Source organism: Mirounga leonina, unplaced genomic scaffold (genome assembly GCF_011800145.1).
Source record: "Mirounga leonina isolate KUSES-001 unplaced genomic scaffold, KU_Mleo_1.0 Mir_91, whole genome shotgun sequence".
Lineage (NCBI taxonomy): Eukaryota > Metazoa > Chordata > Mammalia > Carnivora > Phocidae > Mirounga > Mirounga leonina.
In genome coordinates, this window is record NW_023270839.1 from 8,401,687 (window position 1) to 8,413,433 (window position 11,747).

An 11,747-nucleotide genomic window follows, 5' to 3' on the forward strand; every position below is an offset into this window, starting at 1 on the left:
AGATGTGTGTAGTTCAGTAACTCACTGGATTGAAATGATTTGGAGCTTCAAGTACTATTGTCTGAATTATTATAATTAGTTGTTCCGATTACATTGACTTTTCCTATTCAAAAATATCCATTTAACTCGCCACTTTATGAAAGTAAAATAAATAAATGTAATAAAGTACCCAAAAATCAGCACTGAAAAAGAATACATATTATGCATTTACTGCTCCTCTTACGTCTACTGAATTGCATGCTGATACATCCAAACAATGAATGTGAGTGACTCACCCTCTTCCAATGGAAACATTGTGGTAACCATGGCAACATAGGTTCTTGGGAGTTTGGCCTGTGTGTTACAGTACCATGTGCCGTATCGTAACCAAAATTTCCTAAGCCATTTTCTCCATTTAAACAACTGTGATGCCTTTATTTGTAGAATGCCATTATTCCATTTGTCTTTAGTAAAAGTGACAAGAACACAAAAGTATCAAAACCAAGGCGAATTTGCAACGACGTGGATGGAACTGGAGGGTATCATGTTGAGTGAAATAAGTCAAACAGAGAAAGACATGTATCATATGATCTCACTGATATGAGGAATTCTTAATCGCAGGAAACAAACTGAGTGTTGTTGGAGTGGGGGGTGGGGTGAGAGGGATGGGGTGACTGGGTGATGGACACTGGGGAGGGTATGTGCTCTGGTAAGCGCTGTGAATTGTGCAAGACTGTTGAATCTCAGATCTGTACCTCTGAAACAAATAATGCAATATATGTTAAGAAAAAAAAAAGAAGAAGAAGAAGAAGAAGAAGGTAGCAGGAGGGGAAGAATGAAGCGGGGGAAATCGGAGGGGTAGATGAACCATGAGAGACGATAGACTCTGAAAAACAAACTGAGGGTTCTAGAGGGGAGGGGGGTGGGAGGATGGGTTAGCCTGGTGGTGAGTATTGAGGAGGGCACATTCTGCATGGAGCACTGGGTGTTGTGCACAATGAATCATGGAACACTACATCTAAAACTAATGATGTAATGTATGGGGATTAACATAAGAATAAAATTAAAAAAAAAAAAAAAAACCAAGGCGAGTATTCTAAGTTGGCCATACAGATTATTAGAAAATGCTGTTATTGTTTCATTTTGTTGTCATCAAACAGAAAATTCCAAATCTAAAAATTCTCATGTAATTCCTACTTCCCAGGGGTTGGCAAAATTTTTTTCTGTAAAGGGTCAAAGAGTAAATACGTTAGGTTTTGAAGTCATCTCTCTGAGCAACTACCCAACTCTGCTGTTACAGTACAAACAGCCACAGTCAATGCACAAATAAATGGGCATGGCTGTTTTTCCAGTAAAACTTCATTGACAAAGACAGGTGGTAGCCAGCTTTGACCTGTGGGCTGTAGTTTGCCAACCCCTGCTAAGCTCCAGGAATTTCCCCATAAACCTCCAAAGTCCCACAGATTACAGTCTGAGAGACTCAGCCACGTGTTCCTTTTTGTCCTGTCACTGCGATATTATCAATATTACTTTTGAGGGTGCTTAAAATAAAGGAAGGATATTAAATAAGTAAATGATAGAAAGGAGGAAGAAAGAGATTTGATGATCTTAATGCCTAAGATATTTTGGTGCTGAGGATTCAGGAGTAAAAACACAGATATGGTCCCTGCCAGAGAGAAGTAGTGGAAATAGCTTTTAATCAAATAATCAAAGAAATAAAGGAGAAACTGCAAGTTTGAAAAGGCAGGGGTCTGTGATTCTAAGAGTACACACTGAGCTTTCTTCAGTTACGCTTAGAACAAGAAAGAGCAGGCATTTGGTAATTTTTACTCTTTTGAAGGGAGGGAAAATAATTTTAAGAAAGGAAAAAAGTGAGAAAATCACCTACAGTTGCTATGAAAGGGTCATATAGGAGGAACAAAGTGCTTTTAAGGGACTTAAATAACACCAGTATTCGTGAAGACAGAGACAGGCAGGCAGAGAGTGGGAAGAAGGGAGAGACATTAGAGCATATTGTGGAATGAGGCTGGCAAGGTAGCAAGATCCTAAATTATGCAAGGTTTTGTAGGTCATTAAGAAGTTTTTCTCTATTCTAAGAGCAAATGGGGATCTAGGTGATTGACTCTATCAAATTTTCACTCTGACAAGAGACTACGAAGGATACGTTGAGGAGTCATGAGGTCAAAGGTTAAATGTACTAGGAGTGGGGAACCAAGGGATTAAGGTGGATTTTTAATTAGGATTGTGGAGTTGAACTGGGTTGTGGGGGTTATGATGTCTTCTGGAAGACTTTTAGGAGGCAAATTCAACAGAACTGGGAGATAGATTGGAGTTGGTAGTTCAAAAATAAATAATTATGAATAAGTAAAAAGCATACGAGTCCTAATACACCCTGGTGTGAGGTTGTGGCAGAAACTGCTCGTTCCCTCTACGATGCCCATTGTCTCCTTTTCCTGACTAACAGAATCCCAATTTTAATGTGGGTGGCAACATGTTAAGATAAAAAATAGCCCTGATACCTCAGCCTTCCTTGCAGATGGGAGAGAGGTGGAGACATTAAATAACACTCAGGTAAATGAAATGGAAATAGAAGCCACTGGGTGTAGTTTCTGGAAAAGACTGACTCGGCCATCATGTGCCTACTTGCCCTCTGACTTTCTCTTTCTTTCTGCCTGGAGGGTGTATAAAGCAGACAGATCTCTAGCAGTTTCTTTAAAGTATAAAACCAAAGTGACATCTTAAGGATGAGAGACAGTGAGCTAGAAAGACCCTTGACCCTTCCTAAAATGATGAAGCTAGCATACCAGCCCTGCATATGATAGAGCTTCTTTATATGAGAGGAAAATAAATTTCACCCTGTTAAAAATATTATCATTTGAGTTTTATGTACTATGAGGCTGAACCAATCTCTCAACTGATACAGATGATGTTCATTAAGAACACAAATTCATTGTTTCCATCAGAGACTGAGTGAGTAAGCTGGGATAGAGCCTAATAATCCAGATCTTCAGAGGTGCTCTAGGTGATGTTGATGGCTGAAGTCTGGCATTTGGGAACCACTGCCCTGTATAATGTTTCCTCTACCCTCCCCCACCTTTTTCACCAAACATGTACATAAATACAAATGCCCAATTTTCTCCACAAACACATTTTCAGTAGTATCAAAACTTAGTTAAGAAAACTACATTCAAACCATATGATCCAGTAATTCTATTACTGGATATTTACCCAAAGAAAAGGAAAACACTAATTTGAAAAGATATGTGTACCTCTATGTTTATAGCAACATTATATACAATAGCCAAGATATAGAAGCAGCCCAAGTATCCATCGATGATGAATGGATAAAGATGTCAGATACACATAGATATAGATATAATGGAATATTACTCAGCCACAAAAAAGAATAAAATCTTGCTATTTGCAACAACATGGATGGATCTAGAGGGTATAATGCCAAGCGAAATAAATCAAAGAAAGACAAATACAATATGATTTCATTTATATTTGGAACTTACAAAACAAAACAAGTGAACACAGAAAAAAACAGATAAGCAAAAAACCAAACCAAAACAAAACAAAACCAGACTTAACTATAGAGAACAAACTGATGGTCACCAGAGGGGAGGTAGGTGGGGAGATGGGTGAAATAGGGTATGGAATTGTTGAATCACTATATCGTACACCCGAAACTAATATAGCACTGTATGTTAATTATACTTGAAAACTAAATTCAACTGCTATGTATTTGATAATAGAAGTACCCACTTTTTAAAAACCAAATTTCAGGGTCTGACGGTGGAGAACATGCATCTCTCAGCCGGATGGGGAGAAATTATGACTTCATCTCATAAATTCTCATTTGATTCATGGGGAGATTGAGGCTTGGAAATCACATGACTAGTAAATGCAGAATGGGAACTGGAGCTTTGTCTCTATTTGTACACAGTGTTGCCACTCCTCAGCTTTAAAATGATAAATTTGGCTGAAAGAGTTCTAAGATCCTTTCTAATTCTTTTTCCTAGACAGGAATTGGAGGGAGGTAAAAATCATCTCATGCATCTCAGGGAGCCATCTGGGTTACCAGGGGTTTGCACACACGAGACTGAGAAGTCCTAATCCTGAGAAGTCCTTCTTTATCCTCCAGAAGTGTCCAGTGCTTAGCTTTTTCCCCGATTAAATTAGAGCTTGAAGGGTCTTTTGGGCTCATCAACCCAAACCCTTCATTTCCAGGGAGGAGATGGGAGACTGCTACCCTGACGCTCTGCCCAAAGCCACAGGGCCGGGATTGGCAGATCCGAACCCGACGTTGCAGTTTCTTGTTCTAGACTTCATACCCTTTGCGCTGGTACAAGGTGCGTCCAAAGAAACCGTGAATTTGAGAGGGTCCATCTCTCATCTTGCCTGCTCTTTGTCGACTCTCCCTTCGTGGGAAGACATAAGCACGAACGCTCCCCCCTGTGGAGCTTCAAAGGGGCAGCTCGGGCAGAGTCTGTGCAGAAGCTGCAGGTGCCGGTGAACGCCGGGTTCCGCCGCGTAGGTAGCAGGGTCCGCAGTCTGGGAGGCCGTGATGGGCAAGGAACTGCTTTCGATGGAGCTGTTCAGTGTGACTTGTAGCCTTCCGCTGTGTTTCTCTCTTCCATCGGAACGGATTAAAATCAGCCAGACAAAGCCTCGACCCGAGTCTTGCCTGTACCACCGTAAGTTGCTTATGGAAGTTTTATCACTGCAGTTCAGAGTGGCATTTTCACCCTCCTGGATGCTCAGGACCTGATGACACTGTTCCTGCTGGCCCTTCACCCCTGAGCAAAACCAGAAGCCCAGACACCGAGAGTCAGTCAGTGTATTTTCACTCTTCAGTATTTACATTTCCTTTCCATAATTCTCGGGTACATTTTCAACTTAAAAAGTTTGCCCAAACTCAGTCTTGTGGGCTCTGAACTTAGGTCGCCCTGTTCTCATAAATTTGGTCACACTGTTTCTATTACCAAGAGCCCCAACTCACTGGCCCGTTGAAGCCATTGTATCAGCAAAGACATTTCCAGAAGTTTCTCCATTCTTCTTCCTTTTGAGGATCACAGAAGACTCCGCTCTGGGGCCTGAAATGCAGCCAGGATACTCAGTTGAAAGAGTTGGCTCTCTCTATGGGGTACATTTATCTGTTCTCTCTGGACGCCAGAGTCTCACCTGGCCAATCAGAAGCAAACCCAATCCTTTGCTTTCTTTCTTTTTTTTTAAAGATTTTATTTTATTTGACAGAGAGAGACACAGCGAGAGAGGGAACACAAGCAGCGGGAGTGGGAGAGGGAGAAGCAGGCTTCCTGCTGAGCAGGGAGCCCGATGCGGGGCTCGATCCTAAGACGCTGGGATCGTGACCCGAGCCAAAGGCAGACGCTTAACGACTGAGCCACCCAAGCGCCCCTCCTTTGCTTTCAATACACACAATTTCAAACCTATTGAGTCTGAGGAGAGACACTGCCATCTTGTGGTAGCAACATCATATTGCTGATAGACGCTACTCTGGAAAGGTAAAACGGGCGATTCAGAAACAATTATAAAGCAGGGATGCCCACCTTCCCGCCATGTCTTCACTGTCCTTCCTCTGTGCCTGTGGTCCAATCCTAATCTCTTCTCATAAGGACACCAGTCATACTGGAGGAGGGCCCAGCCTAACGATCCCATTTTAACTTAATTACCTCTTTAATAACCCTACACCCAATACAGTCACATTTTGAGGTACTGGGGGTTAGGAACATACAGATTTGGGTGGGGAGACAATTCATCTCATAACAATGAGTATCTGATATTTCTGTTTCTATGACAGGAAGCGGTAGGGGACAAGAAGAGAAGCAGCTTGGCAATCAGGCCAGGGAGGTCAAGTTTAGATCTAACCATTCAGTAGCCGTTTATATCATTTATATCTGTATTCTCTTGACTATAAAATGTGGATGATGAGTAATAATAATATTGCTTTTTTAGAGTTTGTAAATGATTGATGAGATAATAAAATGCTATTTAGAGCAGATCCTGACACTTACTAATGACTCAAAAATTATTGTTGTTAAAAGAAAAGGGGTCCTGATGTTGAGCAGTCAAAATGAATGGCAACATCCCCTAGAGTATTTTCTAAATGGTTTCAAAAACCGACTTTAAGATATTCTGTGTGTAAAATAGAGAGATGGGGATGAGGGGAGGGAAGAAAAATAAGGAAAGCAGGAAAGAAAGGAAGAAGGGGAGAGGTTGTTGGCTGGAAATTGGAGAGGGCTAGGAGGTACTTCTAGAAGGTTTGTGTTGGGTGACTACCACAGCAAACCTGGGTGTCTATCACTATGAGACAAAGAAATAGTATAGCTTTCTGAGGAAGAAACTGATGTTATTTAAGGAGTTTACATTTTAATCTGTCTGCTCTCTGCTACATACTTTTGAAAAAATTTGTGAAGAAATTTTTGACTAGCGATTAAAAGGTGACCCCAGCTCTAAGAAATTAAGGGACTTGTCTACTGCCTCACAAGAATCTAGTTCCCTTACTATTTGTATCTATTTGGCTGTATACACAAAAAGTATATTGAGAAGTAGAAAAAGGAAACTGAGGGGCGCTTGGGTGGCTCAGTCGGTTAAGCATCTGCCTTTGGCTCAGGTCATGATTCCAGGGTCCTGGGATTTTAAGCCTTACAATCGGGTCCCTGCTCAGGGGCGGAGTCTGCTTCTCCCTCTCCTGTTGCCCCTCCCCCCACTCATAATCTCTCTCTCTCTCTCTCTCTTTCTCAAATAAATAAATAAAATCTTAAAAAAAAAATAAAAGGAAACAGAGACATTGCTGACCTCTGGGGAGAACTGGGAGGTGAGCTAGCTGGGGTGAAAGGGAAACTTTTCATTGTAAATGTTAATGGAATACCAGAGCAATAAATGAAAAAGCAGGATCATTAAGGACTCAGACACTTTGAGAATGAAGTTTGGGGTCACTTCACAAGGTAAACAACCCAAATCCAGCAAGGTTATGGCTTCGGGCAGGGGAACAGAAAATGCATAGCGACAGAAGAGAGCTGTGTGAACTGCAGCCCCACGACCAAATCTAGATTCCAAGAATGTAGTAGCTTTCTCGATCTTCTCTTCGTTCTTTATACATGTATGTTCTTCTCTATATGCTGTCATTTTCTTCTTTCTCCCTCCTTCTCACCATTATATATAAAATGTCAAAAATTAACTTTGTGATTTAGTCTGTATATAAGAGCATATTCAATGGAATTTCCTCTGAATTTCTAGAAATGATTAATATAGCAAGAAATGTACAGTGACTGTTGGGACTATAGGTCTCATTTTGGGGAAAGGGTAAGAACTTCTTTTGTTCAAAGGACGGCTTTAGCTTGCTAGATGGTAACATAGAGTCATTTCATTGTTGTTTAGAAGTTCAAATGTGTGTGCAGAGATGCATATGAAAGATAAGTAACCACAGGGATAAAGCGTGTCAGTTACTGATTTATTGCCTTTCTTTCTAATTGCCAAATCCACCCTTCAGTGCCCCCTTTGTGATATTGGACCCGTTCCATGGGAAGATCTCTCCTTTACCACCTGGCATGATATCAAGCTATGCCAATAAGAGGAATGTGGAAGGGCACTGCAGGAGGGAGAAACTTCTCTTCTTGGTTCCGGTATGTCTTCACATTTCCCGTTCCTGCAGTTTGGGGCCAGCCTGTGGGACACGCAGTGACATTCACCTGCAGCAAGGTTCAGTGACAGACGCCCATCAGCTTCTTGGCAAGAGTCATGAGTGCCCCGAGCAACTTCAGCAGCACTCCTTTGCTAGCTTCCTATAGACTTTGTTGGAACCCGGGTAGGGGTTTTTCTACTTGCCAGCCTTTTTCTCTGGCACCTTGGCACGCTTCTCCACCATTCCGCAGGCTACCAGTGAGATCTGAATCCTCGGAGAGTACGGTATTACAATACGTCACTAACTTGGGAACTCTGGTTTAGTCTTAAGATAAGAGCTTCTCCCTACATATGCTATTTCTACGTTCTTCAGAGTTCTTTTTATTCATTAGTGGCTAACTCTCTATTATCAGTTAATAATTACTTGTATTAAACTTTCCTTGTTCAGATTACTGTGGGGGTTTTTTTCCTCCTGATTGGGTTAGTAGGAGTCCACGAAGTGCATGACAGGGAAGGCATTATGCAGAGGGGCCAGCGATCCCATGCCATGAAAGAGTACAGTAGTTTTAAGGAACTGTGCTTAGGTATAGGGTGATGAACACATGTGAGGTGGGGGGGGGGGTGACAGAGGAGTTGGAGAGGTGAGACCCAACCACTGGAGAGTTGCCCTGGGCCAAGAGAAAAAATGTTTTTTATGCTGTGCTATATAGTTTATTTCAAAAGTACGTTTTCCAGGCACTGCTGGACAGAATAAACACACTTATATCTTTAAAACTAATTAAACAGAGTAGGTAAGGAGAATTTCCTTGGACAAATTTTTGAGATTAACCTATAGCTAACTGACAACCAATGATATTATATCTAAGAGGTAAACTCAGGGTCTATCTCCCGAGAAAGAATGCCCCACCATGGCCATACAGAAAACTTATGAAGAGGGGCAACAAGGTGGCTCAGTCGGTAAAGTGTCAGAGTCTTGGTTTCGGCTCAGGTTATGATCTAATGAGCCTTGAGTTCGAGCCCCATGTTGAGCTCCATACTCAGTGTGGAGTCTGCTTGGTATTCTCTCTCTCTCCCTCTGCTCCTCTCCCAGCTCACGTGCACTCTCTCATTTCTTCTCTATAAAATAGATAAATCTTTAAAAAAAAAAAAAAAAAGAACTTATGAGGAAATACTTTCTGTAACTCCTAAAAGGGTTTGTGCTCTGCTTCCCTTATGAAACCAGTTACTGTGTCCCTCAGAGCACAGTAATACGTGGCTGAGTCTTCCTCTTGAGCTGATTGTTTCTTCAGATGGAAAGATGTCTCATCCCTGTTAAGGCTGGCTGTGAAACCTTTGATACTCTCTCCTGAGATGTGTTTCAGGAGTAACTGGAGGCCTCGTTTGGGGTACTGGACATACCAGAAGAGCATAGGACTCCCAGAATATGAGTAGTTACACTTGACCTGCACGAAGTTCCCTTCAAAGACAGAGATGCGGTCCTCAGGCTGGGTCACTGTCTGAGCTCCTGTTCCTCCTGTAACACCAATTTAGCATCAGGGAGAGTCTTGCAGACTGAGAAGAATATTCCTTTCAACTAATCTAAATCAGAAGACCACAGAAAGAGAATAAAAAGGGGCTATACTCACTGAGTGTGAATATCGTCCCCAGCATTGAGAGGAGGGTGGCCTTCATGTCAGAGCTGCAGAGGAAAGAAGAAGCTCTTTTCTGCAAACAGTTCAGCCACATGGACACTGACAGAGTGGTAAGTGAGTTTACCGGTGTGTAAAGCAAAAGCTCTTCCTCAAAGAGCTGGTTGGTTTCTGGCTTTCTGCCAAGTTCAATTTGTGTAACATCTTCCTCTAGAGGCAAAATCGGATACTGCAGATAATCTTGGTCTTCAAGGAAGCCTTGAAATTCTCAGAATGAAGAGTGTTTTTCCTCCACAGTTAATAAGACAAAGTGTAATGCTTTACTAATTGAAAAAGCATGCTACTATAAAGGTCCAGATAGAGAGATCAATGGGATGGAACTGAAAGTTCAAACATACAAATTACTGATGGAAATTTAGTTATAACAAAAAAGGGGAAAAGATAAGTTAAAAAAAATTAAATGTGCCTTCATAAATGGAGAGTTACTTAGAAATTAACAAACAAAAGTGGACATCTACCTTAATATGTTACAAAATAAATTCCAAGTGAAATAATATTTAATATTTTAAAATAAAATGAAAGATAAGTTATTTTTTAATAAATTTAGGATGGTCGTAGTTTGTTTAAGCATTACAGAAAATATCGATAGATCACATTTCATAGAAATTTAAACTTCTGTAAAGGTATGCTAATGAAATGTTTAAACATTACCAGATCAAGTGATTTTCCATCCATCATCATTGATTCTGACCTCCCCTACACCAGGAAGTGGCCCTTTAGAATTTAAGTTCTACAAGTTTTTTTAAATACAGGTCATAAAGAAAGAACCAACCATTCGGCTTAGAAAGAAGGCAATTCTAGATAGATGATAGATAGAAAATGTCCTTCCCTGTGCTTTGCCAAGGAGCCTCTGTGGTGACCAGCCAGGTTATGCCAAGAGAGCTCAAGTGAGGAATCCTATGTGGAGTCACATATAAATCTGGGTTCAGGTATCAGGGGACTCGAGGATGGAGAGCAGAAAACTATGGATCATTGAGAGGGCTTGGCCTGCAGAGATCACTGGACCTCTAAGAAGGGACCTATTCTTTTGAGAAAGCCTCTCCTCTAGCCCCCAAGTAGCCGAAAAGGAAGTAACAAGTAGGCTGAATCCCATCTGTCCTTAATGAAGAGTATAAGGAGATCAGAGAGCGAGAAGCTTTCCTTCTAGTTTTTCAGCAGGGTACTGACATTGTTGCTCTATCAGTGCTCTGTCAACAGCTACCCTGCTGGCCAGGGGCTCAGAAACATCTAGGTTCTTCATTCTCGTAGAATCGCCTCCACATAGACTGCCCCCAATAATCAGACATGTCAGGAGGGGAGCAAAGAGAGGGAAAAGAAACTTCAGAGAAATAAAGGCCTCATCTGGGTCAAGTATAGCCTGAAGAAATGATGAGGGTCAGTGACCCAATTTCCTTAGCCAAAAATCAGGACACATAGTCTGAAAAGTGATTGAGAATTCACTTATAAGAAAGCCGTGTCAAAGAAAGAATACATCATTGAATGCATTGTTAATTTATTCATTCCCTTAAAGGAGTTAATATAATTAAATGAAATTAGAGAATTCTGTAAATCTCAGACTTATGGTCATCATGAACGAATACAATGTCTCCAACAAGACTTTGATTGATGGAAGGAAATAGAACGTGTATATGATGGTCACCCTGACCTCATTTCTTTTTTTTTTTTTTTAAGATTTTATTCATTTATTCGACAGAGAGAGACAAAGCGAGAGAGGGGACACAAGCAGGGGGAGTGGGAGAAGGAGAAGCAGGCTTCCCGCTGAGCTGGGAGCCCGATGTGGGATTCGATCCCAGGACCCCGGGACCATGACCTGAGCCGAAGGCAGACGCTTAATGACTGAGCCACCCAGGCACCCCCTGACCTCATTTCTATCTCCCTTCCTCTCTTGTCCAACATTTCCCCCATATACCTTGCAGGTGTACTTGGCTGGTTCTGTTCTGTGACTATGAAGTATAGGCCACATATTGAAATTCAAGTAACTATGCCCTATTTCTTTCTCTCCAATCTCTCTTCTCTTTATTCTCTTTTCTCCTCTCTCTATAAATATGCCCATTATTTTTCTCCCATTTCATCTTCTCACCTCCTTTTTTCCCTGTTTTTCTAATCTCAGAAGAGGTATAGCAGAAGGTAGAAATCATTGGAATAATTTTGAAGTGAGAGTAAAGGCTCATATTTTTTTTTAAGATTTTATTTATTTATTTGACACACACAGAGAGAGAGAGATCACAAGTAGGAAGACAGGCAGGCAGAGGGAGAAGCAGGCTCCCTGCTGAGCACGGAGCCCGATGTGGGGCTAGATCCCAGGAACCTGGGATCATGACCTGAGCCGAAGGCAGACGCTTAACGACTGAGCCACCCAGGCGAAAGGCTCATATTTTATAATTTTTAGTCATAAACACCAAAACGGTAAATTAGTAATGTAAATGTTTTCTC